Source organism: Sturnira hondurensis, unplaced genomic scaffold, assembly GCF_014824575.4.
Source record: "Sturnira hondurensis isolate 20B ecotype Veracruz unplaced genomic scaffold, ASM1482457v3 Scaffold0003166, whole genome shotgun sequence".
In the NCBI taxonomy this organism is placed as follows: domain Eukaryota; kingdom Metazoa; phylum Chordata; class Mammalia; order Chiroptera; family Phyllostomidae; genus Sturnira; species Sturnira hondurensis.
In genome coordinates, this window is record NW_028075797.1 from 866856 (window position 1) to 893872 (window position 27017).

Here is a 27017-nt window from a genome sequence, read left to right on the forward strand (position 1 = left end):
CTGTGACCCCCCCCACACACACACTGCTACCCCCCTGCCCTGCCCCGCAGCAGCCAACCAGGTAAGCTACATTCGGACTATAAGATGCACCCTCATTTTCCTTCCAAATTTTGGCGGGGGAAAGTGCATCTTATAGTCTGAAAAATATGGTACTTACTGAAGGTAAAACGAAAGAAGAAAGGCTAGGGGAAGGGAAGAGGTAGAGGCAGGAGTGACTTTGGCCTTGTGGTAAGGTAGCAATTGTCCAGGTGTCTGATTTGTGTGTCTCTAAGTCCCAAAGCTAGAGGCAGGTGGTTGAATAAAGTTAATGTTTATTTCTAGCTGTTCCCTGGAGGGCTGAATTATTCTGGGTTGGACAGAATACTTTTGCTAAATCCAGCTGGAAATTTTTCGTAAAGGAAAGTCCTGCTCACCCATTTTGTTTTATGTTGATTTGAGCTCCAATTCTTACAATGGTACAAGATTTTCTTTGGTATTTTAATAAAAAGGAGCAGACACCTTTTGACCCTTAATAAATATATATTGGACAAAAGAATAAAAGTCAGAGCAAGGGTATCAGAGCCTTTGACACTGCAGCTCCCTTAAAGTTGCAGTCTCCAAATCATCACAGTCAGTGAGGACCAGGGACCTGTACTAGGCATGCTCACCGAAGTTTGCCACCTGGCTTTTCTAGTTCTTGAGGTCCCTTGAGCTTAGTATCCTCAATTCCTGCCCCCACCCCCAAGGTAGTGTCTTTGATATATATGACACACTAATGTATGCTAACAGTTGTTGAAAGCTTATGTTATGCCTGGAACTGAGTTAGCTGAGGGGACTGCTGTTCATGTCATCACACTGAATGTTTACAACAACTTTGTTGGGGGGATAAGGGCTGTAATTATTCCCATTTGACAGACAAGGGCAGGTGAGATTTGGAGAGAACAACTTGCCCAAACTCACACAGGCAGTAAGTGAGAGCACAGAGCTTCTGCCAGAGGTACCCCACCCTGGTTAAATGGTGACCCCTACATTCTACCATGTATGTATATACATATATAGACTGGCCAAGGGGCTTTGCTGACACAGTTGCCATGCAGAAAGTGACATACAATTGCTTACATAAAAAACGGATTGGTACAAGATCCACCTTTCATCCAAACTAGTAGGTAAGAGGGAAAGATCATACCAAGACACCACTAACTCCATCAGTTCATCTGCCCACAACCCGTCATGGAAACTCTTGGAAACACATTCTATGCACATCTCTTAACTATGCACATAAGATTCAGCCAGTGGCTCAGAAGATTATTAGATAAATTGGGAAGTGGAGCTATTACCAGAAAAGATAGTAATAATACAGAGTAGCAAATGCTAAATGACAAAGGTGTAGTACCCTTAATGAGTGCTATGGAGTCTCAGGCACTGCACGCAGGCTGCGAGCCCGGAGATGCAGGTAAGAAGGGGATCCTGCTCGATTTGTGCTGCCGGCTGGCAGTGCCAATGCCCACACTTGGCAGCCGTACCAGCCAGCAGAAAGGTGATGGCTGAGCTGTTTGGATGAGATGTTTGTGGCAGTACTGCCTGCTTCATTTCCAGTTGGTGTAAGAATTTTTATGCTCCATCTTTTCTTTGATTCTGGGAACTGGAGTTGTCTGAGCTGGTGAGCAGTCTTTCTGCCACCTGGAGCAGGCAAGGAACCCGAGACCCTGGAAAGGAGAGTGCTGTAAAGACAGGCTAGCACGCTCCAACCTGGTGGGTTGTTCCTTCTCCCACGGCAGGCAGAGAGGAGCAGAAAGGAACAGGCAGGCTTCTGAGTTTGTCAATGGGACAGTCTGAGATCCACCTTGCTATTTTTATTTTTACTTACAATGCAAACCTTCGTTTCACTGTGTATTCCCTCAGCCTCTGGGCGCATGAGAGGTAGACAAGTGGGGAATGGGAAAGGTGACTGGAGACTCTAAATTAAGCTAATATGCTGTCCTTGAGGCATGGGGCAGAAGAGAAAAAAGGGGTGTGTCTGCGAATGGACTTGACAAAGGTCAGCGCTGGGCAAGTTGCAGATAGCCTTCAAGATCTCTAGCTCACACCTGTGTCCAAGCACCCTCTCTCCCTCATCAATCTACTATTTGACCTTGGAGGCTGGCGGGCAGCGGCCAAAGACAAGCCTCCCTAGACAGTGGTAGGGGAGGGCACCCCAATCCTTCACCGCCTCCACTCATTTAAGCTGCCTCAGCACAGACGCAGGTGTGACTGTGGCCCAGGGGTGTGGGCGCTGGGGATGAAGTAGTTAAGGTGGGGGGCGCCTGGGTGAGTTGTCCAATACCGAGGAACAGCAGTTTGCCAGAGTTAACGTGGGCAGCTTCTTTGGGTAGGAAAGGAAGGAGGACCGTCTGCCAAGCTCCAGCTCGCCCCCCGCGTGCGCCTGTGTGTGCGCGCGTGAGTGTGAGTGAGCGCGCCGAGGCGTTCCTCAGGTTGCGCTGCCTGGAAACCAAGGGAGCTTGGTTATTGGCAAGGCGACGGAGTGGGGGTGGGGGCTCCCCGAACCTGGGAGAAGCTCGGCGCGGGCTGCCGAGGCGAGCTGAACCCCGGCTCCCCTTGCGCGCTAGGGCAGAGCGGGGCGGGCACTGCAGGAGGCCTCCAGGCCCCTGGGGGCCCGCCGGGGAGGAGCTGGGGAGGAGGCCGAAGCTGCATGGAGTTTCTAGGGCGCACAACTCCAGCGGAGCCTCGGCCACTGGGCTCCCGGGCGAAGCGAGACAGCCGCGCACATGGGCTGACACCACGCGCCGGGGCTCTGCACGGCCAGCGGGAACGGGAGGGGTAGAGGAGCGCGCCGTACCGGGGTGCGGGGCACTCGTCCCCAGACGGGAACCGAGGACAAGGACAGGGAGGCACGCGCCCAGATAGCTCTCCCAGCCGACAAGGGTCTTGTATCGGCTCGGCGCGGGCTTGGGGAGCGGCCTGGGGCGCCGTGGGAGCCGGCGGCAACGAGGATGCCGGCGCGGGGACGCGGCTGCCGGCTGGGTGTGTGAGCGTGCAGCGAAGAGCTGCCCGCTGGTGCCCGCATCCGCGCCAGCCCCTCCCTGCGGGTCTCGGAGGGAGCCCCCAGCACCGCGCCTCGGCGCTACTGAAACCGGGCTTGGGGGCTGCGGGCCAGTGCGGCCAGCCCCGGGCCATCGAGAGGTGAGTGCTGTCTCCCTCTTGCCCCCTCCCCTAGTCTCCTGCCCTCGCCTTCCCACTGCGTCCTCGCCCCTCCCTTCAGTGCCTAAAGCCCACCGCTGTGGCGGCCAGGGTCTCTGGAGTGGGCGGGCAGGCGGGCGGCTGACAATGCTTCCCATACCTGTTGGCCCGGGCAGAGGGCATCCTAGCTTGCCTGAGCCACCTTGGGGTGGTTGCTGGACTCCCGCCGGGGGCGTGGGGCTGGGAAAGGGGCAGTAGGTGTCCCACTTGGGTGGCTTGGAACTGTGCGGGCTGTAGGTTGGGAGCTCAGCGCCTGGGCGGTGGGAAGGGAAAGGAAGGCAGGGGAGCCGCACACCGCAGCCCAGGTGGGTGAGCAGCACGGCTTCCAGGTCTTCGGGAAGCCGGGAGTCATGGCGATCAGGCGAGGCGGGAGGCAGGATCCCCTCCACCTCCAGTCCCTAGCGCTGACTGCTCGCCTTCCTGGGCGCACGCTCCTAGCCGCCGCCGATTGTGATCTGGGGCCCTGCGGATAACTGGGAAGGCCTCTGGCAGCCCAGAATGGGACCTGGTTACTGCTAAGCTGGCCCCTGGGCCCCAAGCTGCTCCATGGGTCCGGCGCCTGGGCACCGGCGGGCTCCGACTCTCAGGGTAGTTGGGTTTGAAACGCGAGTTCTAGCCTCCCTGGACTGGCGCCACAGGGAGTGAACTTCCTCAGACTTGGCCTGAGGGCGCCTAGGCAGCAGCAGGTAGTTCTGGGACCGGGCTAGGGGCAAGGGCGAGTGGGAACGTCTCACACCTGCGGGATGATAGTGCGGAGGGTGAACTAAAGGGTTCTTCTTGCTTCCCAGGCGCCAGCCACGTGCGCCCTCTGCCCCCCTCCGCAGCAGCATTTCCCACTGCTCCTTCTGCTTCCAAGAGGCGAGCGTGAGGAAGGCACCTTTCTTACGGTTCGTTTGAAGCTCTTAGTCCAGGTGAACTGCTGACTGCAGTTCCTTGGGTGTCAAGACTGGGGCGCCATCCCCAACCCCTGAGCCTGGTTTTCGCAGAAAAAGGAGTTTCCTGGGCTCGGAGAACAGCGGCTCAGTGCCGACTTTGTGTGGCTGTGTAAGGTCGTGGAGTCTGATTAGTATTAATAACTACATTGTAGAGTGAATAAGAGCAGCCTTGTGAGAGAGATGAGGTGACCTTCTCTAGAAGAATGGTTAGATCTCTCTGTTCTCTGTATGTCCACCACACACACATTTGTGCATATGGGAACACTCATTACTCTCAGAATTCTCATATTCTGCTTCTTTAACTGCCGACTTTCAGTCAAAAAGATAAACTCTTTTTCAATTCAGGCATCAGAGCTTTGGAAAGGGTTTTAAAGCCACTTGGTGTGAAATTGTCTTGAGGCTAGAGCAGGACAGTTTTTTTTTCTTCTTTTTTCTTATTTTTAAATCAAAGCTCAGGTCCAGCTCTCCTCCTTGGCTTGCTGATGGTTTTTATTTCATCTTCTTGGGGTGGAAGGAAGTGTTGGTGGACTTCCAATTTTATTTGGTACTTAGGTCTCTGAGGCTTTGACTGAGGCTTAGATGGCCACTGAGACCTCCCCTGTGCTCGCAGCTCTGTTGTGACACTCAGTTTAGGATGCGTTCCTGGGCTCCAGGAGCTGCATGCCTTTGCTAGTCCTGTAGGCAGTGGGTGGTGGCCCCCGTGAGTGCCCCTGCGATGCGTTCCCCGGCCCGCTCTGCTGGAAGCCCGGGGCGGGGCCCTCCTTTTCCCGCTGACTGCAGAAGTGTAGGCTTTTCATGGCAGGAGCTGCCTGAAGAACAGCTATGTTTACCGAGAAGCTGGTCTATGACACTGAGGTTGGTTACTGGATACATCCAAGTGGAGTAAGGAAAACAAAACTCCAGAAACCCAATCCCGCGGCTATTTTATTGGAGGAGCGCTAAATCCTCTTAGAATTGTTCATCAAGATCACCTTTCTCTGAACTCGGAATGGAACTATTGCCAGTAATCAGGCCTTCGGTGAGGGTGCAGAATAAGGGCTTTTTAGAAGGAAACTAATTTAATTCAGCTGGTTCTGCGGAGAAAATGATGGGCAAGACCCGATGAAAACACACCACTCCACTTCCTCTCTAAAGGGTGGTGGGGACTGGGGCCGAATGAGGGTGTGTGAGTGTGTGGCAGCTGCTTGGTTGACTTTAACACTGACATCCACAGTCGGAGGCCTCTGATCAGTGCTTAATGTCAGGGAGGGTTGGGCTCCTATCTGGAAGTTTCTTTTCCATAGCGAGTGTACCGTGGGCTGCTAGGTCATCAGCCAGCGAGAGAAGTGGCTCTGCACTGGTTCTTGAGCCTGTGGTCCAGGCCCTGCCAGCCCAGTCTACTACGGACAGCCCATGTCGTGCTCTTGGGTGGCAGAAGGGGGCGCTAGCTCTTACCTTGAGAGAATTCTCAAGGCTCGGCTAGTACTTCGGACATTTAAGGTCTTCCAAGGCCCTCCCTCTTCTGAGCTGCTACTTGGTGTGAGACGCTTTCACCCATTTCAGCTCACATAACCTTCATTTTTCATATTTGGAAACTGAGGCTAAGGGAGGTTAAATAACTTTCCTGGGGCTGCATAGCTTGTGAGTAAGAGACAGAGTTTCGGTTCGATTCTAAGAGGCTGAGTAAGAAGCTGAGCTTTCAACCTTCGATCTTTGGTGCCTCTTTAGAGTCAGAGCCATAGTGGGTGCCCTGTCCATGGTTGCTGAGTGAATCTAGGTCAGCGTCTCGGTCCTCATTCCTGATGAGGAAGCCCAGGCACCGGAGGAGCTGGGCTTTCTGTGGTGGGTCAGGGGAGGAGGCCCTGCCCTCCAGTGGTGCCCATCCTCCAGCCATGTGAGGTTTGAGTTCAGATTTGGTTTGGTTACAGGCTACTGCTTCTTTGTTTGCACTTCCCTGTCTGTGTGCACGTTATGGGGTGAGTGGCATCTCTGTCCTTCACCTGAGGCTTACACTAACATAGAGTGTCTGAACGGTCCTCTCATGATGAGCCATTAGGCAGTGCAATGAGCAATAGTCTCCCATGCTTGTTAAAACCCTCCGCATCCTGGTTCTCAAGCGGTGAAACCATTTTCAAGCTGATCAGAGCCTAGACTTATCCCACAGTCACTCAGTTTGAGAGTAATACTGAATGTGTTTAGAAAGGAGGAAAATAAAAACGCGATTGTTGCATCTGATCTATGTTTTCAAAGGGAAGTATGTTTTTAATCATTTAAACAAAATCGTGTAACAAATGGTTAGTTAATACATCATCTAACAAAAATGTATTTAGTGCCTTTTATGTGGTATGGATATTGAGATAAATATGACACAGCACCTGTCATCAAAAGCTCGCAGACGAGTGGGGAAGGCAGACCACGCACATATTAGGAGGTGCCCATTTGTGAGCAGAGACAGAAGGTGGCCAGCCTACGATGAAAGTGGTGTGTGAGCTCAGCTTAAAGGGTGGTGGTGAAGTGGTCAGCCTTAAATGGGTGTTCCATGGCAGAGGAAATAGGGTGTGCACAGGGTAAGAGGTAAAAAAAAAAACCCAACCCAACAACAACAACATACAGAAAATACGGGGAAGCAGCCGGTAGTCTGGAGTTCCTGGAGCTTGAAGGTTGAGACAGGGAGTGGCAAGAATGATCGGTGCATGGAGGCCTTTGGTCAGGACCAGGAGGCTCAGCATTTCTCCATCAGGGGGTGGGCAGCATGGCCAGTTTTAGGTCAATCTGGTTGGAGACCTTGTAGAGAATGGATTTGGCAATAAGCAGAGCAGAGGTGTGGGTTCCAGTGAGGCAGCTAGTACTGAGACCATGTGGGGTATGGAGCAGAAGAGATGGATTGGGCAAACATTTAGGAGAATTGTCAGGGCTCCTAGGTCGCAAGCAACAGACGCCAACTCTGTATAACAAGCAAAGCAAAGACAATGTATGAGCATTACTGATGGGAACTCACAGGACCGAGGACACACCTGAACAGCCAGGCTTGGAGCAGACAGGAGTTAGGCAGTCGAGGGGATCTTGGCGGCAAGAACTGTCTATGGTTTCTCTTAGCTGATACTATGGAAGAAAATGATCTCTCACTTTTTCCTCCTGCTCCTCCATCATCATCACCATCATCATCACCATCATCATCATCATAATCAGAGTCAGCATCATGGTATTATTCTGCAACATTCAAAATGCCCAGAGGAACTGTCTCCTTGGCTTAGCTTTGGGCCTTCATATCTAGTAGCGGTTTTCTGAAGGGTCAGTGAAATGGGGAGAGGTAGTTTTCTGAAGGAAACGGGAATGATTCTGTGAAAACACAGGGACTTAATATTGGGCATGTCCTCCATAGGAGGGGACGTTGGTGAGACTGATTCGTTAATTGATTTGGGAGTAAGAGAAAGGGAAGGGTACAGTGTGACTCCTGGATTTCTGATTTAGGTAATGGGGTAGGTAAAAAAAATGAAACTGTGCCCAAAGCCAAATCACTCACTTTTCTCCCAACTGGCAGGGCTGTGGGTAGCTCTGTGACCAGGCTGTCTGAGAAGGTGACAACCTATTTTTTTTTCAAAAGTCTCATTAAAGTAGTGTGTGGCTGCCAATAAGTCTGTTTAAGTAGTTAGGAACTTTATCTTATGCCCCACAAATCTGGATACTTTGAATACATTTTCATTCATTCATCCAATATTTATTACATGTCTCTGGCTTAGGTATGGGGGAAAATGGTGAATTAGGCAGAGGTAGTATGCTCATATTCTAGTGGTATAAGACAATAAAAAGAGAAAAGAAAATTAGTTGATATAATAGAGACATTGCAGCTCCTTCAGATTAGGTGGTCAAGAAAGTTCTTACTGAGGACACATATTTAAGTAAGGGTGAGATAGGGCAAGATCTGGAGAAGAACTTCTGGGCAGCAGAAGCATCTGGTGCAAAGGTCCTGAGGTATGAATAGGCTGGATGCATTAGAAGAACAGGAAGGAGGCTGGTATGGCAGGAGATGAGTTCAGAGAAGCAGGGGCTAGTTCATGGGGGCCTCAGAGGACACCCTGTAGAGTTTGAGTTTGATATTGAGCTTGATGGAAGCCACTGGGGGCTTTGACTATAAATGGGAGAGTGAAGTGACTGAAATCATGTTTTTAAAAGATCATACTGGCAGCTGTACATTCTGTATGCACTATCTTCGTACAATAAAGTGAGTATCTGTTAGAGTGTAAAATGAAATGTGTAATGTTTAAGAGTAACAGATGGAGAGAAAATGCTTTGGTGACCTTAATTTAGTGGTTTCTAATGTACCAGTTAAATGTGGGTACAGACAAAACCACATTCTGGAAGAAAAATGAAAATAAGTGGACTAACAATGTTCCTACTGCTTGTCCAAAGATACTGCCATTTTGAAGAATTTTTATTTTTTGAAAATGAGCACGCATTTATTTTATAATCAGGAGAAAATTGTTTGAACATGTAGGTTCTGATGACCACAAATGTCTTGAATGGGGTGTTGTGAGAAGCGTATCTACAAAACACGTTTTCCTACCATTTTATTTCTGGAAGTATTTTGCACCAGCTGCCCCAATGGTTGGCTCTTTGTTTTACTCTTTAAAATATTTTTAGTTGTGAAAGCAAGCATTCTTTTTAAAAATTAAAGCAATACAGAAATGTTACATAAAAAATCATAGTGCTTTTTTCTGTACTCTCATTCCCCAGACTACTAACATTTCCATACTATATTGTTAGAATCTTTCCCTATGCATTGTAAAAATGCAACTATATTTTGTTGAAGGATTTTTGGAATATTCCTATAACAAGTTACCCTATCTCCCAATTACTCTCCAAAATTCCTTCTTCTACAGCTTGAAACCTGGATGACCTTTTTCCCCTTGTAAACAAGTCATTAGGAAACTTGAACACATAATTTAGTTAGGAGAAACTGAATCTTCTCTTTTTGGTATTCCCAGTGTTCACTGAAAGCATACTTTATACTTATAAAGAATAGAGCAATTATGTACTCATTAAAAGTTCGTTTCTGAGCATTTAAATATATCACTCTAGCACTGGAGCCTAAAAGTTGGTATCATGATTACAAATCGCTTGCAGTTTTTCATGAACAAAAGTTAGCCAATATGAAAACTCAGAAGTGCAAATTAGAGAGCTTAGCTAATTATTTTGGTGACAAATTTATTACAACAGAATCCTATCCTTTGAGAACATGAAAAGAAAAACATTCGGTGAAATGTTACTTATAGCCGTTGCTGTGTTCCAAAGAGCTGTACTTCCGTGCGGTCTCGCCGTGCAGACGGGGTTTGGGGCTGCCACGTAGGGAATGAAACAGTGTCGGTATAGTAGAACAGGGTCGCTTTGGTCTCATTTTGCGATTCAGCAGAAGTACTACGTTCCCATCACTACTTTAATTACACACATCCTTTCTTGGTGAAGAGAAGAGGGGTATGTGCTTAGGAGAGAATGATTGTGAGCTAATAGAACCATGGAATTTAAGGGGGGAGCAGGGACCTTGCTTATCTCATTTTATAGATGGGAAAAGTGAGGGCGGGGGAGTAAATGACATGCGCTCTGTTGAACAGAGTCAATTTCCTCACCCTAGTACCTCTGTGAGGAGAGTAGGGAGCAGTACCTCCCCTGTGACTCTGTGTTGTTAGAAAATGTATTCATCTCGGTAAACCCAAGACTTAGGAGAGCACTCTGAATCTAATGAAAGATGGGAGGGTTTTTGAGCTGTTGTTCATTTATTCTGTGAAATGCAATTTGTTTGTGTGCTGATAACAAGCCTAACTACTGGGTAAACATCTTTATAGCTGGTAAGAAAACCCGAACATCTGCACTGCACATTGATGTAGCGTTTCAGCCTCCGGCGTTCCTAACTGTCCTTAAAACCTATCGCTCTGTTGTTTAAATTGGTGCATTGCTGCTGATTCATTTAATACGCAGACACAGAAACATACATTCCATGTCCAGCAGGAAATGACAACTGTTAATCAACCTCTGATTGTTAGTATTTCCCCATTTCACAGATGAAGAAGCAAAGATGCAGCAAGGTTGGGGAACTTGCCCAGGGTTCCAGGTCAGCCTGTGGTGGGTGGGATCCACTTCCATCACTGGCCAGCTCCAGAGGCACGTGACACACTCCCTAAACTCTCCACCTGCCCTTGCTTCTCAAAGACTAGCAAATTTTCTGCAAGGAAGAGCATAATCTGACATCGCGAAACTGCTTTGACTAGTTAAGTCACTTTTGGTTGGGGTAGTCATGGATGTAGAACCCTAAAGATCTCTTCTGAGGGATTGTGTTTTCAAGTCTGTTTTGTGGGTTGTCCCCAATCCCTTCCCTTCACGAGCCACTTGCTGGTAGCAGGTTGAGGACAGATCATCTTCCCTCAGCTGAGGGTGGTGGTTCTCTTTTCATTTCGAGACCTAATCCTCAAGTTAGTTGCATGGACTCTAAACCACTTCTGAGCTCTGGTAAATTAAAATACTACGGATTTCTAGCTTGGCTCCTGGGTTACCTTTTGATAAATACTAAGTTTCTCTACTTCTCACATGCAAAGAGATAAATGTTCCTTTCAGAAACTTAGAGGCACAGAATCCAGAGGGCCCTCAAAGGGCAGGAATTCCAAAATTAAAAAAGCAGGGAAATACAATTACTGGCAGATACTGTCAGTGTGTCCTCACTCAGAGATCTTAGCCTTAAATTATTCATTATGGTGCAGGCTGCTCCGGTTTTACACAGCAGAAGGGACTGAACCAAGGAGCACTGGCCATGGACTCTTCTTCTCCCTCCCCTGTATTAGCCTCTTTCCCTGGGGTCCCTATGCTCGGAGATCCCTGCATGAAAGGTATTGCTGAAAAAGAATGTTCTGTCTTCTGATTTTGAGTGGTGCAGTTGCCACGAGAGAGAGAGAGAGACAGAGACAGAGACAGAGAGAGAGACAGAGAGACAGAGAGACAGAGACAGAGATGAGAAGCTAAAAGGTGGATTTCTCTGGGAATGACCACATCCTGCTGGAGCTTGGAGGTCCAGGGAGGAACCTCAGACGTGAAGGTAAATGTGGGAGGCAGGTCCTGATTTGTGATGCTGACCCATCATCAGAACTCCGTCAAGTGGGGTGGGTGACACTACTCTGTTCTTGGGAAAGGTGATTCAGGCCTCTCCAGAAGAAAGTCAGCTGGCCCTGGATTTGAGTTTTAGAACCTGAAGTGGAGTATGTAGTTCAGTGTTTCTCAAAGTTTGCTGCACAGTAGAATCCTCTGGGCAGCCTTAAAAAAGTCCCAGTGCCCTGTCACATCCCAGACAAGTGATGTCAGACTCTTGGGAGGGAGGGGACCCAACCCCCACAGGTGATTCCACGGTGTAGTCAACTTTGAGAGCCAGGGCTCCAGACAGCTTTTTGCAAACTGAGGTACCTTGCAAATCCCCTAGGGATGTCGTTCAAGTGCAAGTTCTGATGCCCAGGTCTGGAGCAGTCCTAGAGCCTGCATTTTCAACAAGCTCCAGGTGCTGCTGCTGCTTCTCATGGGCCGCCCTGGGAGAGCAAGTTCTAGGCAGGAGAATCAGGTTCCTGCCTTGCTGAGCTTCATGTGGAAGGAAGCACTAGGGAACCATTGCTTTTTCATGGGATTACAGCATCTTTGGTTCATTCAGGGCAGGGCAGGAGAACGAAGAGCTCAGGCCTTGCCTCCTCCTTTTATATAGTAGAGAATAGAACAATTAAGTATTCATTGAAAGTTCATTTCTGAACACTTAAACATTATTGCGCTAGTATTGGAGCCCAAAGTTGGTATCAAGATTATAAATCACTTGTACTTATTTGTCCTTCAGAATCCAGTGCGTGCTCCTGCCCCTCCCTGGTCAGCATTTATAGAGCCAGAATCAGAGGCTCAGAGAGCTGCAAAGGACCTTAGCAATTATCCAGTTTAAACCCCTGGTTTTGACAAGGAGGAAACTGATTCACCCACAGTCACAGATCATTGGGCCAGGGCTGCTGTGGACCTGAGACCAGGAGGATGGACCTGGCAGGATGATGGCCCAGGAGAAGGAACCCCGTGCTGCTCCCCATGTAGGAGAATCACGAGACAGAGACACCTGGAAAGACTGAGGGTGCAGTCATATTAAAAGTGCCTGTGAATTGAGAGACATTGCTGTTCATTATACCTGTGATTTTCCATCCCCTTCCTCCAGCCAACTTTAGCACAGAAGCAAAGAACTTCATCAAGCTTCTGTGTAGTTTGAAGCTTCTGTGTAGCTACACAGAAGCTTGATGAAGTTCTTTGCTTCTGTGCTTGGAGTTGACACCTTGACAGATGTTTAACAGCTCGTTCCCAGGTGGGATGCTGATGCAGGCTGCCCTACTTGATGCAAATAATTACATTTACTATTTTCACCCCAAATATTTTCCTCCTGTCACTGAAACAAATAAAGAACATTTTCAACATGTAGGTTTCTTGATGTCGTGGTGAAACTTGTTGTAAGAATAGTTCAAAATCGATGATCTTGGCATTTATCACCTAGCTGTGACGTGTTCAGCGTGTGATGACTAATAGATTATATTTTGTTGGATCTTTTTTTTTTCCTTTCTGCTTTTTTCAACTCAAGGCACCTGTTTCAGCCTTTCAGCATTGACAGGGACAATTTCCTGCCTATCACTTTATGCTTTGGACACTGACTTGACACCAAGTCTCCGGGACTGAACGGGACATTGCTTTCTCAGGGTGGGTGCACTTTGCCCTAGAAGGTCAAGTCTTTAAATAAAGTAGGAAAAGACTTAGGAGCACATGAAAGTTAGCATGAAGATTGAAGCAGTATAATTATAGCTAATGGTTATATAAGTACTCCTTTCTGAGTACCTCACGTATGTTAACCCTTTTGACAACCCTTCGAGGTGAGGTAGATGGCATAAGTACCTTGCTGAAAGTCACCAGCTAGTGAGCAGTAAAGCTTGCCTCATGAGTAGAAGCCATGCTCCTAGGCCACGAGGCAGTGTAACCTCTGTACTGATGACTGTTCAGGACCTGCTAGAGGCTTTGGAGAACTTCCACAGAACATTTTTCTGTAGACTCCGACCCTGACATTCCCTCCTGGAGCCCCTTTTACCTTCACATGGACGCTCGCTCCCTCACACTTGGGAGTCAGTCCTGCTGGTGCTGTCTGCGTCCTGTTCCTCCAGCCTTTGCTTTTCTAGCTCTCTGTAGGTGTGTCCATTGAGGGGCCCACATGCGGGCCAACCCTAGTTCATAAAGAAGAGAATCTGCAGCAGTTGGTAAGGTTGGAATGTCAGTTGTCCCAGATAACTGTTTTGCATTTGACTTACAGACTTCACTCCTGGACTCGGTTTTGGCCTTCATTCTCCTTTGGTGGCCATCATTTACCCCCGTTGTCCTAGTCTCCAGGGATGGTGCCTCTGCTGTGCTCTGGGCATGGTAGCCTGTCTCATTGTTGCTGGATTGTTCAGCTGGCTTGATCACGCTCCCCCAGTCATTGCCCCAGTATGAGTCGCTTGTTGGGGTTCTGCACGTGATGGACAGGTGGAACTCCCTGAGTTATCTCTCACTTCAGGTCTGCTCTCTGGACTGGATTTTCTGAGTCTGGTCCTTACCTTGATTGCTCTGCCCTTAATCATGGGCTGGGGCCACCTGAGGGCTCATTGTCCCCAGCTCATACCCATTGTCTCGGTCATCCGCTGGCCTGGCCTTGGTGGTCCCTCTCTTCTTGCTTGCCTGGTGCTATCACCTGTTTTCACACTGTAGCCTGTTCTGTTAGTGGTTGGCAAAATTTTTCTGTAAAGGGGCAGATAGCAAATATTTTAGGCTTTGCAGGTCATACAGTCCTTGTTGCAATTACTCAGTTCTGCAGTTACAACGGGAAAGCAACCATGCATAGGTGTAAATGAATGAGTGGGGCTGTGTTGCAATAAAACTTTATTTACAAAGGCAGAGGTGGACTGGATTTTGGCCCATGGTTATAGTTTGCTGATTCTGCTTCTAGGTAACTAGCCACTGCCTCTTTCTGATTTCCCACCTGAAATGACTTTGTCTCTTTAGAGGTCATTAGCAGGCCTAGTCTAGTATCCCAATCACATTTCTGAGTTCCCTAGAGCTCTTTACTTGGTACTTTTCTGGCTTGTTGCTGCATTCATTTACCTTGCAACTCTCAACCTAGAACAATATTAACCATTCACTTTTTCAAGTTCTCAGTCAGCTAGCTAAACTGATTCCATTAAAATTTTATGTTGTTCAAGTACAGTTGAGTCCTAAATTATTTTTACTAATCCTTTCATTGAACTTTTGGCTGATTTCTTCTCTTGTTCACTGTGGCTTTGTTCCTGAATCTCTTCTACTTTTCTCAATTTTCCACTACCATCCCCCACATTCATTTTTAGCAGAAGACGTTGCCCCTCACCTTGGTAGATTGAGAGCGTGATCTCCATCACCTCTTCCTTTGACCTCCACATTCTCCATCCTTTCTACTTCAAAATTGCTTTCTTCCTGTTTCTCTCCTGAGAGAGTAAGAAGTGTCCTTACTCTCTCAAAAGGAAACCATGGCTGTGCCATTAATCTAATTAGTTTTCATTTCTCCACAGCCTGAATCTCATATTTTCCTTTCTTAAGCTAATAAACATAAGCCTCTCCAAAACTTTGCTTGATCTTCCCGCCTCCTGGGCTGCCACCCCATTTCACCCCCTCTTCCCTGCAAAGCTTCTGAAAACAAAAGTCCGCCCCTGCTGCTGTCACTCGTTCACCTCATTTTAGTCTTGTCCTTTAACTCTTTGCTGTTGGCCAACCCCATGGTTGGTGTCCTACTATGTTAAGTCTCAGGTACTTCCTAAATAATGAACTTGCTTTTCAAAGGTCGCTGCCATTCTCACTCCGAAGTCTAATGAAGTGAACTCATTTCTCATAGTGGGCAATATTTGACACTGCTCACCAGCCTTGCCTTATGGAACTGCCCTGAATGAACTCTGCTGGCTTATCCTCACCTCTTAGATCTTGGTACAAGTTTCTAGGGCTGCTGTAACAAAGCACCACAAACTGGGTGGTTTAAACAACAGAAATCTATTTCCTCAGTTCTGGAGCCTGCAAGTCCAAGATGCAGGTGCCAACAGGCTGGTTCCTTCTGAGGCCTCTGAGAGAAGGAGTGTGTCGGTCTCTCTCCTTCTTGGCTTGCAGATGGCCATCTTCTCTGGGTCTTCACATGGTCTTCCTTTGTGTGCATCTGTGTTCAAGTTTCCTCTTCTTGTAAGGACACCAGTTACATTCAACCAGGGCCCATTTGACCTCATTGTAACTTAATTACCTCTTTAAAGCCTGTCTCCCAACGTGGTCACCTTCTGAAGTTAGGAATTCACCGTATGAATTTGTTGGGAGACACAGTTCAGCCCACAACACTTTTCTGTCTCACATGTTCCTTTCCAACCCTCAAATGTAGGTGTTCCTATAGTTCATGCGTTTGCCTCTTCCTTTTCATGCTCTCTCTAGTTTCTCTCTTTGAACAATCTTTTTTCCTCTGTGCTCTATCTCTTGAACATCTCGTCTTATCAGACTTTTATTTTTTATCCTCACATGAGGACATTTTTTTCATGGCTTTTAGACACATGAAAGGAGAGAGGGAGAGGGAGAGAGAGAAAAAAACATTGATGTGAGAGAGAAACATTGATGCAAGAGAGAAACACTCATTGGTTGACTTCTTGTACCCCTCCGACCAGGCATCAAACACACAGCTTAGGTATGTGCCCTGACCAGGAATCGAACCCATGACCTTTCAGTTTACAGGATGACTCTCCAACCAATTGAGCCACACTGTCCAGAGCACACCTGATCAGATTTTAGATGTAAATTGTCCCCAGGCACTCTGAGCTCAACATGGTCCAAACAGAATGGGCCATGTCCTTCCCATCCACAGTTGTGTTCTCCTGCTGGCCCAAGGCCTCCAGACCCACAGACACTCCGAACAGGAAGCTTGTCCTCATCTTTGGCCCTCTCTCCCCACCCTCCTGTGCTTGACCCATGTGTCAGTTCTGTTGTTCGGCACCCGTATTCTGGCCCCATTGCCACATCCAGCTCCTACAGGTTCATCCACTGAAAACACAAGGTGAGTCACGCCACTCTGGTCTTCCAGAAACTTCCACTTGAGTTTTGGATCTAGGTGACTTTCATTTGGCCTCCTTGGGCATTGAACACTGCTACTTCTGTATCTTCAAGTACCACCGATGACCAGCCTCTATGTCCCTGCTGGTGCTTTTTCTGCTCCTTGTCACATAGAGGCAATCAAATCTCACCTTCCCTGTGAAACTGAATTTAATTTTTCTCTCCTTTGTGTTTGTATGATACTTACCTAGACATTCACCCTAATGGTTATTGGCTTGTGATAAGTATCACATTTAGAATGAGAGTCTTGGAAGAGTAAAACTAAAGGGATTTTAGAAGGCATCTTTTTCAGTGAGAAAATAGAACCTCTACAAGCTCACTTGCAGTTACGTCTCTTCTTCCTCTTCTACATTGGGAGCTTTTTAAAGGGGCTTCATGTGTGTGTGTGTTGTGTGTGTGTTTTCTCCATAGTTCTTGGCACCGTGCTTTGCCTGTGAAACATGTTTAGAGATGTTTCTTAAGTTTAATTGGAAGGCAGTACTGCGGGGATCTAGCTGTGATCTTAAGACTCAGATTCCAGCAGAGAAGAGCAAACTTGTGCTGGTTTGCAAGGTGGTCTCACTGCAGTGATCTTGTGTTCATCATTGGCTCTGGGATCATTTGCTCAGTGTGAAGTGGAGATAATACATTGGATGCTTCTCCCACTAGGGAGGTGACTGGTAGGGGAGGAAGTGAGTTAAATGAATGACTTCTATTAGTACCTTGATGAATTCTTTGGAGAAGAAGCAAGAGAGGAGGCAAAATAAAATCAAGGCATTTCTAAAGGCATCCTTTAGGTAGATCCGAAGAGATGAGTAAGGGAGCGATTTTTGCATTGCAGTTGAATAATTCACTGTAGGGGCCTCTTAATCAGGGACTCCCCTGGTAAATTTGAATGGAGTTTTCTGATCATTAGGTAATTAATTGGCAGAGGGAGGGGAAGGCAGATAAAGTCCTCTGTGTGAACAGCCACAGAAAGCACAGTCAGAGGTAGCAGTGAGCAGGTCAGATATTGTAATGCAAATCACTGGGAAGTAGAGATTGATTTGTTGGCAGAGTAGAATGTCCTTTGGGTAGGGTGTGGTGGTTTAATGTTCTTTTTTCTGCCTTTTCAATGCATGGAATCTTCACGTTTCTCAAGGAAGTTCTTTGGATCCCTATATTTAGCAGGACTGGTAAACAGTGCATCTCGGAGGGGGCGTTGAGCCCTTAACCCTGGAGGGGCTGGAAGTAATGCCTGCCGCACACCCCTCAGCCTTCTTCCCCTCTGGCTTAATGTTCTTGCATTGTCTGGGGACGAGGGGACCAGGCCCGTCTGGATACTACACGGGCCCCACTGTGGTCACAGCTCTGTAGGTGCTAGCTGTCATCAGTCTCCTGGTGCAGCCAGCCAAGCAGAGAAAACAGAGTTTCAGCAATAGTTGCAGCTCCAAATTGCCCAGCACCGATCCATTCAGCTTTCACTTAGAACTGTTTGGGAATAAACCGCCCCTTGGGGCGAAGGGTACTCAGACTTACCGGGGCAACAGGGCTTTCCTAAGGAGAAGACTGCTGCCATCTGATCAAACGCCAGAAAATAAGCAAATAGAAGAAAATAAAAGTTACTTTTAATCCCATTATTCCAGAGATAACCCTGGATCATGGATTAGGGATGAAATCTCCCAGAGTTTGCATTTGTGTGTATGCACATGTGGGCCTGTGCATTTATGAAGCATTCCTCTCTTCCTTAGAAGGGGTTGTGAGGCGAAGGCTCTTGTACCGGCTGCCTTTTAACTTAGTATTTTGTGCATGTCTTTCCAGGTTGTTACATGTGCTCCTACCTCATCATGTTTAATGAACACATTCTGTTCTTCACATGGGCGTGTGTTATTTTTGACTTTGACTTAGTAAATATTGTATATTGGTAAGTATTTTTCTAAGGATAAATTCTTAGGAGTGGAATAATCAGGTCAAGGATTTGGGTCTTTTTCCTCCGAATGCTTCACATTCCCACTTCCAGCTGCAATAGGGCAGCTCCTTGCATCCTCACCAATGTCCAGTGCTGGCATTAACTCTTCCTCAAAGATGATAGTCAAAATACTTTCAAATTGTAGTTTTATCCTGGATTTCTGGGTTCATGAGCAAGTGCATTTTATTCTTTTAAAATATTTATTTATTTATAATCCTCACCCCAGGGTATCCTTATTGATTTTAGAGAGTGGGGAAGGGAGGGAGAGAGACAGGAAGAGAAACATTGATGTGAGAGAGAATCATTGATTGGTCGCCTCCTGTATGTGTTGTGACTGGGGATTGAACACACAGCCTGGCTATGTGCCCTGATTGGGCATCAAACCCCAAACTTTCAGTTTCCGGGATGATGCTCCAACCAACTAAGCCACACCGGCCAAGGTGCATACACATTTTTTTTTTTAATGTGCTTATCGGCCATTCGACTTATTTCTCTTGTGAGCTGTGTATTAAAGCTTTATGTTTATTTTTTTCTTTTTTAAAAAAAGATTTTATTTATTTATTTTTAGAGAGAGGGAGAGAAACATCAGTATGTGGGTGCCTCTGATGTGTCCCCAACTGGAGACCTTGCCTGCAGCCCAGGCATGTGCCCCGACTGAGATCCCCTGATTCACAGGCCAGTACTCAATCCACTGAGCCACACCAGCCAGGGCTTATGTTTATTTTTCTATTGAGGTGTTGTCTTCTTAAAAAAATGACTTGCAAGAACTCTAGTAAAAAAATAGTATCCTTTGTTTATTAATGTTGCAAAAATTCCCAAATTTGCTATTCATTTATTTCTTTTACATTATTTTTAACTTTTCAGTTTTTTAGAAAAATTAATCAATTGCATCCTTCTCTTTTAAATATGTAAGTCTTGTAGTCATGCTTAGAAAAATCCTCTCTCATCCCTAACATTACGTAAATGTTTACTTTTAATTTAAAAACTTTTATTTCAATTAAAGAAAGCTTTTTCATTAATATAATGTACTTCAGATAGCTTAAACATTGAGTAGCATTCAATAGCTTCCAACACCAGGCAGCAGTCCCTTGCCGTCCTGGGGAGCCATGCTGCGGGGGCAGGGTTCCCAGGGGCTATGGGTACAGATACAGGAATCCTGCCATTAGGCCGGGGCAGGGGGGCTGAGGGCCCCCAGGTTCTGTGCACAGACTGGACACTGTGTCCTTGTTCACTGAAGGCACCTCACCCTAGCCCTGTACTCTGCCCTCTTTTTCATCTTTGCTGAGGCTGACCTGCTGGGTCCCAGGACACAGGACACAGGAGCAGTGGGCTAGCTCAGGGCTAGGGACAGGACTCTGTCTGTCTGTCTGTCTGTCTCTGACCAGGGCCTTCCACAGAACAGACACCAGCACTGTGTGCTTCTCAGGGTCCTGGTGCCCCACTGGCTGGCTCCTTTCTAATGTGATGCAGACACCGGCCTGCAGTGTCCATGTCATTATGGGTGAAACAAGACATTCACACAGACTATATGGAGTTTGGTGGAGGAACAGGGACTGCATGGCTTTTGCTCCCCTTGAGAGGAAAAGCCTTGGCCCTTGCTGTGACCAGCTGTTATTGGGTTTCTTGGCACATTACAATACGGTCCTCATATACTATGCACAGGTTCCTTTAGGTGGTTACCTTTTACAGAAAAGAAAGGAGCCCATGCCACTAATCAAATCACAGAAGAGGGATATTTGCAAATGAAAAGGAAGAGTAGTTGAACCAGTTACACTTGTCCTTGGAAGGTTTAGCATGGATTTTAGGAAGTTACTTTGCAGTAAATGTTTGCTTTAAATCAGGGTGAGGGAGTTTTTTTGCAAAAAGCAAGTCTCAAAGCGGCCTAGGCATATAGCAGGCCTGATTCCCCAGGGGAGAACCTGTCCATGGGTGTGGGTCCTGTGCATCTCAGAGTGGGAGCTGGGCCCATGCCACGCAGACCGGTCTCCTACACTAGTGTAGACCCCTGGCAGGCATAGAATCTGTTCTCCTCTTTACTCTGCAAGGTGGTGACCTCCCCTGAGCCTTCCTACTTCTCAGTCTCCTAGAGGCCCCTCCCTCCCCTCCACTTGGTCCTGGTGTCTTCCAGGGGAATGCCCCCTGCCTCCTGTCCTTCCTCCTTCATTCCCATTGGAGCAGTGTCTAGGAAAGGAGAGGCAATAAGTGAGTGACACTGATTTGCCAACTTTTACCAGAAGTTTAATGTATATTTTTATTGTTGCATTTAAAACTCTACCTGCTATTAATTTTGGCTGTGGTATGATATAGGGAGTCTGACTTTATTACTTTTTTCAAGTGATTTTCCATTTTTCCAGTGTTCCTTATTAAATAGTCCATCCACTGATTTAGAAATGCCAGTTTTGAATTTCACCAAATTGCCACAGTCATTTGGGCTGGACTTCTCATTTTCTGGCGCTGCCCCACTGTTGTTGCATCCTTTCCCAGCGCCACCCTGGTTTAGATTATAGCAGCTTTAAAAGTCTATAATAGGGCAAATTTTCCCTTATCTTTTCTTATATTTTTAAATTACAGATTTTTTTTTTCAGCAAGCAAGCAATTAAAATCTTTATGGCCACTATCCAGATTTTCCAGAGCCAACCTGACAAAACCATTAAAAAATGATACAGTTGTCATTTTTATATTGACTGACTTTCCTCAATTTTCTCAACCTAAAGTGCCATAACCTTGAAAAAGTTATATGCGTTTTTCAGGAAAAAAAAATGCCCTGGAATGGAGATTCTTTTTTAAAAAATTTTATGACCATAAAAGGAAATTTCATTTTTAAAAAATTATAGAGTTTATTATTTCTCCCATACCTTGCCTATGATTTCCAATGAATATGGCAAAAATGATCAGGAGAGTAGAATATTATAAGAAGGAATGATTTAGTATTTTAAGGCTTGTAACATGCCCTAGGTCAGCAACCCTGGGCTGGACTCAGTTGTTGTGTTGATCAATTCTCCTCCACCATTGATATTTGAATGTTGGCACATGTATTTAAAAATCAGTATGTACAAGAATCTGGGATTATACCATACTTACGTGTCTTATTATACTGCTACCATACCATGTCTTTTAAACAATGTTTATTTTTAATTTATGTCCAAGTACACTTATCTCCATAAACAATGTTTCTTAAAGGCTAACTCTTTAGATGCTTTAAATTATAGTAACTAAAAGGCACATTTTAAGAAGTTAAAGATTCAGATTAAATCAAAATGATAAGACGCTGATGTCCTTGTTTGCGGTTTGCCCTATCTGCTCCCATTCTCTGAAGTTCTGTGATGTGATGTCACCCATTGCAGGGCCTGTCACTCTTGTGGTGTTCAATCCACTCAGAACACCCTGTTAAAAAAGCAGAAGCTTCACCATGAAACGTCTTCCACTGATATATATACCACTTTAGAATGATACGGACCTTTGAAAGAAGACAACTCCTTCAGAATTCAGAAGTGTATCTTCAGCCAAAGAATTCCATTGATTGTTCAATTCCATTGAACAATTCCATTGTTCTCCCATTTAATCTCAAGAATAGAAGAAATTTAAAAGGAAAGAGATGGAAATATCCAGAATTTGTATTTGTGATTTAATCTTATTTTACATGGCTAAAAATGAGTTTTGTGGTTAACTGGGAATTTCTTGGTGTGGGGGGCTCACCTGTGACCCAATTTTCTGTCCTCTCTACTTCAAAGTGGCACAGTGCTCTGTATGATGGGGGGGCCACAGTTTGCAGCTACCCTCAAGTCAAAAAGCAAAAGCACAGTAATGTAGGGGAGTGAGTCATTGAGACTGGGATTCTCACTGTGGTCTGGAGCAGTGGCCCTGTGCCATGCTGAGAGAAGTCAACTGTGCGTCCCAGGGCTGAGTGGTTCTTACCCGCTTGAAAACAATGCCTTGTGCCAGCAGGCCTCTGTCATCTTTGGTTTGCCCCTTCCCTGTTTTCTCACCACTTTCCTATGTACATCTCTTGAGTCTTTCCTATTTCCTTGAATCATTCTGAGTTTTCTTTGAAGTCTGGGCCCTGTTGTGACTTTTAAACCTTTACAGATCACCTTCCCTCTCTTAAAATATACGTATAGCCCATGGCTTTTACTCCTTTCATAGGCCATCCTCATTTTCCTGTTGGCCACTTCTAAACTTCACACTCGGGTGTTGTGTTTCGATGCCGATGTCATCAGATGCATCAAAGAGCCCCACTGCTGTCCCAGTTCATGGCCGAGGTGCGCAACCACCCAGGGTATTGTCTCAGGTGGTGCCAGGGTGGTGTCAACATTCCAGCCACCGAGATCACACTCTTTTGGCTCCACCTTCCCTCCCCGGCCTGGGCCTTCCATGGCCACTGGTGTCCCTGAGTGCTGCTGGGCAGAGGCCATAGCTGAGGGTTTGGGCAGTATCCCGAGTGCCAGGAGCTGGGTGCATCTTACCATGTGCCAGGCTCCGTGCTAAGTATTCTCTGGATAATTCCAGGTTATGCTCACAACCATTCAGTGAGGTAAATACCTTAACAACTCGAATTTTATTGACGAGAAAACTAAGACTTAGAAGAGTTGTATTGTCTAGGGTTTTACAGCTGGAATGTGGCAGAGCCCGGAGTGGACCAGGACTGGGCCAGGGTTCTTTAGCTTGAACACTGATCTGCTAGGCAGCTTCTCTGTGTATGTTTAGAGACTAAGGGTTGGGAAAGGCCTCGTTCCTGAGTGTGTCCACAGCTGGACGTGGAAGAAGGGCCATCGTTAACAGTCAGAGGATGAAGGGGTGGCGAGTGGCTGGGGGAGCGTGGAGGTGGGAGAGGGCTGCGAGGGGACCCTCTGGAAGTGTCCGCACCCTGACCAGAGTCTGTGTCTTTCCTCACACCCTGGTCAGCCTTGAGGCAGGCAGTATAGGCACAGCTCCTCCTTCAAACCTGGAACATCTCCCCGGACCCGGTGAGTAAGGTCATTTCAGGAGAGAAGATGACTAAATTAGGTTGGTTTTTGCACCTCTCTGGCATGGAGTGGAGTGTGGGAAGCATTCCAGTGTTGCACCTCCTGCCAGACTGTGGGGAAGAAGAAGACAGCAAACAGTGGGGGACCTTGCGCTTGTGTTTGTTTTGCCTTTTGGTGACCTTTCCTGCCTGCCACTCTGATCTGTCATCTTGCCTCTGATGCCTTCAGTCAAGGGCTTGTGAAGGTGGCCTTCCTTTCCTCCGCAGTGCCTCCTCCTTGCATTCTGCGAGTCCCTATTTGTGTAGCCCTTTGAACGTTCCCCTCCCCACCCTTTTCTGTAGTGTCTCTCACACTCCACATTGCCTTGTTTCCAACTTCTTGCTTTGTTGGAGGAGAGGGTGTCATTGCCTGGTTCCTCAGACCCTTTCGGGCCTCATGCTGGTCCCCAGTGGCTGTTTGCAGACAGATCTGTGTGTTTGTTTCCAACAGCAGAGGCCGGGCCTCATGCTATGGTTTGAGAAAGATGAAGAGGGCCAGCAGTCCACACGAATTTCTAGGATGAGTAAATGCCTTTTGTTGTTGCTCCCTGTCCATCCCAGGGACAATCTCGGTAGATATCACCTGAGGTGTTGCTGCTGGAGCCAAGCCACTTGGGTTTGACTTCCCGTTCTCCCACTTGCTAGCTCTGCAGTTTTGGATCAGTTATTTAATTGGTCTGGGCTTCATTTCCCATCCACAAAATGGGGATAATAGCAATCCTGCCTCACAAGGTTTAACAGGGATGTTACTTAACACTGCTTAGAATTGCCTGCCACATAAAAATATTTTTCCTCTAAAAATGTTCACTATTTTCATACGGGACCTATTCTTAGAAATTTTCCTTTGGTGTATCGTGCCAGATGGTCATGGTCCCCAGAGAAACTTCGAGCATCATCGTGACTCCATGAGAGTTTTTGCTCCCAAGTTTTATGTTTGTGCTGCTACTGGCCCTGGGGATGTGTTTTCCTGCAGGCTTACTGTGGAAGGGAGAGTAGTTCAGGGGAGGAATTATCTTATTTCCTCTGTCTTGGTGCTTCTCAGAAGGACAAGCTCCTTATCATTCATTTATGCATGCACGCATTCCACAAACATTTTTGAGTTTACCTCATATGCCTGACTCTGGGCGCCATGCTGGGAGAACATCGTGTCCGAGGAGCTCATAGTCTGGTTGCACTCTGGACTTTTGTTGTTGGTGATGTTTTGGTTTTTTATCTCTCTTAAATATAGAAAGCCTACTCATTTCTTTTAGCAGATTTCTCTCCATCGTGCATCGTTGTGAAGGGACTGAGAGACCGCACAAGGTGACCATCTTAGCTTGTGCTTATTTTTGGTTTCTGCTTTTTGCTTCTCCCCTCAGCTGGGACTCTCCTCTTGCCAGATGTGCCCAAGGTGACTGCCATCTTGCATTCACTGTCCTATGCCCAGCTGTTGGGATGAACTTGTGTCCTGTTTTTGACATTCCTGATGCTGCCCAGTGTCTTGGGCGTGGTTTTCTGTGGGGCACCAGTGTCTGGCCTGCAGGTGAGACGTCTGTGCCGTGTCAGCCTCCCCACATCACCTGGGCTGATGGCTCAGCCAGCTGCTTGCTTCTGGTGCCAGTCTTCCCTGCCCAAGTACGCAGAGTTCTCACCGTTGCACGGCCCAGATAGTAACCTCTGAGACTCGTAGCCCAGTGGTTTGTAACTTTCTGAGGCCACGGACAGTGACTTCTGCTGTGATACCACCCTGTATCACAGCACACTAGAGGCTCTAAGTTTCCACCACCCAAACAGCGGAGGGAATTGACCTCTTGTGGCTACATCGGCTTCCGCCTTCCCTGGGCACACCCTCAGTTTTATGGCAGATTGAGAAGAAAGCTCAGAAAATGATGAAGACCCTGTCCTCTGTGCTTGTCTTATTTCCAAATATTTATGCCGTCAAGTACAAAATAGTGGGTCAAGTCCAAACCACTTTTCATCTGAATGATAGGCTGAATGAATCCAATTTCCATGCTTTTCATTTTATGTAAATTGGACAAAATGAGGTTAAATCTCCAGGGGTCCTATACCTTTCTTTGTGAATCTCCTGGAGCCTGTTTCTGGTAAGGTAGGGTTAATTCAAATTAAAAAACAAAATAGAAAGCAACAGCCTTTTAGATGCCTGCTTCATTTTGTCCATCTTCAACCATATTTACTGTCAACTTGCCTACTGCTATAGACCGAGTTCTGTCCCTTTTAAAAATATATTTCATTGATTATGCTATTACAGTTGTCACATTTTTTCTCCTCTTTATTCCCCTCTGCCCTGTACCCACCTTTCTACTATCATTCCCCACCTTAGTTCATGTCCATGGGTCATATATATAAATTCTTTGCCTTCTCCATTTCCCATACTATTCTCCCCCTGTCTGTTTTGTACCTACCATTTATGCTTCTTAGTCCCTGTACCTTTCTCCCATTAATCTCCCTTCCCCTCCCCCCGATGACCGTCCACGTGATCTCTATTTCTGTGATTCTGTTCCGGTTCTAGCTGTTTGCTTAGTTGTCTTTGTTTTTGTTTTTTTTTAGATTCAGTTATTGATAGTCGTGAGGTTTTTTTTTTATCATTTCACTGTTTATATTTTTGATCATCTTCTTTTTCTTAGATAAGTCTCTTTAACATTTCTTATAATAATGACTTGGTGATGATGAACTCCTTGAATTTGATCTTATCTGGGAAGCTCTTTATCTGCCCTTCCATTCTAAATGAAAGCTTTGCTGGATAGAGCAATCTTGGATGTAGGTCCTTGGCTTTCATGACTTGGAATACTTCTTTCCAACCCCTTCTTGCCTGTAAGGTCTCTTTTGAGAAATCAGCTGATAGTCTTCTGGGAGCTCCTTTGCAGGTAACTGTCTCCTTTTCTCTTGCTACTTTTAAGATTCTCTGCTTATCTTTAATCTTGGGTAACTCAATTATGGTTTGCTTTGGGCTGGCCCTTCTTAATGGCATATGTTGGAGCCCTAACCCACAATGAGGTAGTTTTTGGAGGTGGATCCTTCAGGAGATAATCAGGCAAAGATGAAATCACAAGGGTGGGTCTTCATGATGGGATTAGTATCTCCTTAAGAAGAGGTAGAGGTACTAAAGAGCTTGCTTACACACTCTCTTCTCACCATGTGATGACATAGCAAGAATGTGGCCATCTACAAACTAGAAAGAGGGATCTTAACAGAAACTGACCATGCTGACACCTGTCATCTTGCACTTCTTGCTTTGATAACTGTGAGAAAATAAATTCCTATTGTATAAGCCACCCAGTGCACGATATTTTGTTATGGCAGCATGAGCAGACCAAGAGAGCTAATGAAGAACGGAATGTACCATTCTGGAGAACTCTGCACAATCAATGTTGGGCACTTTGTGCAGGTATTTCCCACACTCAGCAATCTCTTGGCCCCCACTGTCTTTGGCAGAGGGCTCCCCGCTCAGCCAATAGAATGCCCCACCTTTGCAGAAGGTTGCCTAGGGCTCTCAGCTTGGTACAGATGCCTGAGCAGCCAGAACTGGCTAGAAGAAGTTAGCAGGACAACCTTACATGAGGATCTCAAAGGAAGTACATAGAAATTTATTAAAGTTAAATCCTTTAATATTCGACTTCTTAATTAAAGAAGATTATAATAGCCTTAAGGAGAAGCCTTAAAAAGCAGCTGAACTTTTTGTCTAATTATTTCAGAACAACACAGATCATCTGCCAAAAACTCTCTTGGCAGGCGAGTGTCAGCATCCCCAGGACACGGGTGTAGAATTCCTTCCAGCAGG

The 27017-nt window shown here is 46.5% G+C and overlaps 1 protein-coding gene across 2 annotated transcripts in view; it reads left to right on the forward strand.

Moving 5' to 3' along the window:
• The window catches only part of CALN1 (calneuron 1), a 434944-nt gene that overhangs the window by 57758 nt on the left and 350169 nt on the right, over positions 1-27017 (forward strand). Inside the window, exon 1 of one of the 2 annotated variants that reach the window (XM_037041730.1) lies at positions 2651-3159. The exons of the other annotated variant lie outside the window; for it this stretch is intronic. The gene's annotated coding sequence lies outside the window, so the exon portion shown is untranslated. Of the gene's footprint in view, positions 1-2650; positions 3160-27017 lie in introns of those variants that run through there. 2 annotated transcript variants of the gene reach the window in all.